The sequence below is a fragment of the Myodes glareolus genome, chromosome 1 (genome assembly GCF_982192425.1).
Source record: "Myodes glareolus chromosome 1, mMyoGla1.1, whole genome shotgun sequence".
NCBI classification, from domain to species: Eukaryota; Metazoa; Chordata; class Mammalia; order Rodentia; family Cricetidae; genus Myodes; species Myodes glareolus.
Window position 1 is genome coordinate 72,051,156 of NC_142026.1, and position 4,725 is coordinate 72,055,880.

The window sequence follows — 4,725 nt, forward strand, 5'->3', positions numbered from 1 at the left end:
GGGGTTGTCACTGTATAAAGGTGAAACCTGGATTGCCTTGGGACCCAAGACGTTAGAGATGCCAGAATCATGTGATAACAACTGAGAGCTGTTAACAGGGAGTGGAATCAGTCCAAGAGAAAGAAGTGTGTTGCAGTCAACAAGTCAGTGGGAACTGGAAATCTGAAGAGTGTTTTGACATCAGACATGGAGATGCAGAGTTTGGAGTTTGCCCAGCTGGTTTTTGGTCTTGCTTTGGTCCAGTATTTCCTCACTATGTTCCCTTTCCTCTATTTTGGAATGGTAATGTATATTCTGTGCCATTATATGTTGGAAGTATGTGATCTTTTTTATCTTGACCTTATAGGAGATTATAGTTAAAAGATTCATGAATCTAAAAGAGACCTTGAATTTTTAAACATTGTTGAGACTATGATAGATTATGGGGACTTTTGAAACTGAACTAAATGCATTTTTCTTTTTTCTTTTTTTTGTTTTGTTTTGTTTTTTCGAGACAGTGTTTCTCTGTAGCTTTGGAACTAGTTCTTGTAGATCAGGCTGGCCTCAAACTTAGATATCCGCCTGCCTCTACCTCCCAAGTGCTGGGATTAAAGGCGTGTGTCACCACCACCTGGTTGAACTAAATGCATTTTTCAATATGTTATGACTACAAGTCCACGGAGGCCAGGGAGAGGAATGTAGTAGTTGAACAGATATGGCCCCCATAGACTCAAGTGTTTGAATGCTTGGCTCATAGGGAGTGGCACTATTAGGAGATATGGCCTTATTGGAGGAAGTGTCTCACTATGGAAACAAGCTCTGGGGTCATATATGTTCAAGCTACACCCAACACACCTCCTCCTTCTGCTGAGGATCAAGATGTAGAACTCTCAACTTCTCCAGAACCATGTCTGCCTGCGCATCGCCATGACCCTACATGACGATAATGGACTGAACCTCTGAAACTGTAAGCCAGCCCCAATCAAATGTTTTCCTTTATAAGAATTGCTGTGTTGACATTTTGAAGCCTATTTTCTTTGGATGAATACCTTGCTCAGCCTAGATATAGTCAGCAGGACCTTGGTTCTGCCTCATAGCAATGTACTAGATTTTGTTGACTCCCCATGGGAAACCTTACCCTCTCTAAGTGGATGGGGAGTGGGGGAGGGGAGAGGGAAGGGAGGGAGTAGAAACTGGGATTGGTATGTGAAATGAGAAAATAGTTTTTTTAATTAAAAAAAATTTAAAAAATGCTGTGGTCATGGTGTCTCTTCACAGCAATAGAAACCCTAACTAAACCACCTAGTAAGCACGAGCCCCTATGTTCAATCCTCAGTCCCAAACAAAAGGTGAGGACAGGGCCAAGTAAACAGTTATGTGGCAGAACATTTCCTTAGTATCAGACAGACAGACAGACAGACAAGACAAGACAGACAGACAGACAAGCCAAACATAGTGGTGCACACCTATAATCACAGAACTTGAGAGGTAAAAGTGAGACAATCAGAATTTCAAAGTCATCTCTGGCAACATAGAGAGACCAGCCTAGGCTATGTGAAACACTGTTTCAAAAAGCTAAAGGGGCAGATCTTGCAGAACATGATTTTTATCCCAGCACTCAGAGACAGGTGGATCTCTGTGGGTTCGAGGCCAGCCTGGTCTACAGAGTGAGTTCCTGGACAGCAGGACCACACAGAGAAACCCTGTCTCAACAAAAGTTAAAAGAGGGCCAGTGAGATGGCTCAGCAGGTAAAGGGGCTTGTTTCTGATCCGAGATTCCTGAGTTTGATCCTTGGGTTCCACATGGTAAAAGAAAACCAATTCCCTCAAGATGTCTTCTGGATCACACACACATACACACACATACACACACATACACACACACACTCAAAATCAAATATGATTGAATTTCTCACACATACCCAAAATAAAATTAAATGTGACTGAATTTCTCATTTCATGGCATCTAATTTTTCTTTTTTCAGAAGGAGGGAGAGTATAAGCAAGGAAGTCAAGACCATGAGGGGTTCACCCACTGAGACAGTGTGCCTGAGCTAATGGGAGCTCACCAACTCCAACTGGACTGGAAATGAATGAGCATGGGATCAAACTAGTCCCTCTGAATGTGGCTGACAATTGGGGCAGACTGAGGGGCCAATGGCAATGGCACTGGGAGTTGTCTCTAGTGCCTGTACTGGCTTTTTGGGATCCTATCCTCTTTCGATGTATTCCTTTCTCAACCTGATGTAGCAGGGAGGGCCTTGGACTTTCCACAGGGCAGGGTACCTTGCCCTCTCTTAAGACTGGAGGGGGTTGGGAGGAGGGTGTGTGGAGGGAGTGGGAGGGGAGTGGGAGGAGGGGAGGAAGTGGTAATTTGGGTTGGAATTTTTTTAAAATAATAAAATTTAAAAAACCAATTCCATCAAGATGCCTTCTGAATTACACACACACACTCACTCACACATGCACAAAATAAAATTAAATGTGATTGAATTTCTCATTTCATGACATCTAGTTTTTTATTTATTTATTTATTTGTTTGTTTGTTTTTCAAGACAGGGTTTCTCTATAGCTTTGGAGCCTGTCCTGGAACTAGCTTTTGTAGACAAGGTTGGCCTCGAACTCACAGAGATCTGCCTGCCTCTGCCTTCTGAGTGCTGGGATTAAAGGCGTGCGCCACCACTGCCCGGCTCATAACATCTAATTTCTAGCCCCATGTTTTTCACCTGATTTCACATTTGTTATTTTTCGATGGGAAGGGGAACCTGTCACAGTGTACACATGGAGGTCAGAGAACAACCTTTGGGAGTCATTTCTCTCCTTTCACCATGAGATCCCAGTTGAACTCAGGTTGTCAGGCTTGGCAGCAAATGCCTTTCTTTACCCACTGATGGACAACAAAAAGCAGGATAAGGTCAATGATACTCCAAAGTCTTGGGAGAGGAATAAGTCTGAGCTGGGTAATGGGGGTATGTGGATGTGTGTAAATAAACCTATGAACAATGAGGGTGACAATATTCATTTCCTATAACAAAGTCCCACAAATCAAGTGGCTCAAACAGCAGAGATTTTTTTTTTCTCACGGTTGTGGAGGCTGAAAGTTGTCACATGTCAAGGCTGGTTTCTCCTGAGACCTTTCTTTAGTTTGCATATGCTGGCATCTTGTGTCCTGTGATCTTCCCTGTTTGTCTGCATCCTGATCTCATCTCTTCCCATTTCTTCTTCATCCTCCTCCTCTCTATAAACGTATTTTATATACATATATATATAGTTAGTTAGTTAGTTAGTTTAATTAGCATACAGAATAATGAATTTCATTGTGATTTTGTTTTAAATAGCTTTTCATTTTTATTTGTGTGTGCAGAAGCCTACAGAGGCCAGAATGGGACATCAGGACCCCTGGAATTAGAGTTACAATGAGCTGGGTGGTGGTGGTGCACGTCTTTATTCAGTCCCAGCACTCAGGAGGCAGAGGCAGGCACATCTCTGTGAATTCATGGCCAGCCTGGTCTACAGAGCAAGTTCCAGGACTCAGGGCTACACAGACAAAACCTGTCTCAGGAACAATTAGGAGAGTTACAAGTGATTGTGAGCCACCTGGTAAGGGTGCTGTGGATTTAACTCCAGTCTTCTATAAATGTCCCTAAACTGCTTGCCAAGCCTGCCCCACATTTTTTTTAACTTATTTTTTTAGTGTGTGTGCCTACACATTTTGCTATAATGAACATTAGGAGGTCTGCAGACAGCCTGTAGGAGGAAGTCTTCTCCTTCCACCATGTGGGTTCTGGGGATCAAGCTCAAGTCATCAGGTTTATATCAAGTACTTCAACCTGCTGTATCATGGATCCGGCTCCTATTAGTCCCCTTTCCTACCCCAATAGTGTCCTGATGTCTTTTAATGAATATATGTGACCTAAAGGATTACAACACACTGGAACAGCCTGCTGTTACCTTAACCATCCTGTCTCCAAATACATCCACGTCCTGAGGCACTGAGGATTCAGACTTCAAAACCTGATTTTGGTACACGCCTTTAATCCCAGCACTCGGGAGGCAGAGGCAGGCAATTTCAGTGAGTTTGAGGACAGCCTGGTCTACAAATCAAGTTCTAAGACAGTCAGGGCTACACAGAGAAATCCTATCTTGAAAAACAAACAAACAAACAAACAACAACAAAACTGATTTGGGTGAAGACATGATTCAGTCCATTACTGTGAGTGCTCATATATGTATTGAGAGGATGCTCTACCTCATTTGTTTATCAGGATGAGTCAGAGGGCCCTGGGGATGGAAGGACATGTGAGACAGTAGCGTAGGGCCAGTGTGCATGTGTCCCGCTGGGAGAAGAGTGGATAAGACCATAGGACACAGTAACTTCTGTGACAGTAAGAAGCAAATGAAAGACTTCAACAAAGTGAGTTCCCATGTAAGTTACCCAGGGTAACTTATCCTGGGTTTCTGCCATTTCCCAGCAAATCCTTGCCTGCCCCAGCCCCCGCACCGCCATGATCTCTGGCGCCCCAGCCTCACAAGAAAGCCAAAACTCAATTCAACTCAGTAACTACTTACTCTGGAGGTACTGAGGTTTCAATTTCTTGAGATTCAGTAGGAATGAGTCTCGATAGTGTAGAAATCAGAGGCATGCTTCACCACACCAGGCATGAAAGCCCGGTACTCTGAGGGACTAATACCAAGAACAAATAATGCCACTTTCTCTGCTGTGGATCCTAGGTTTGAAGCTTTAGC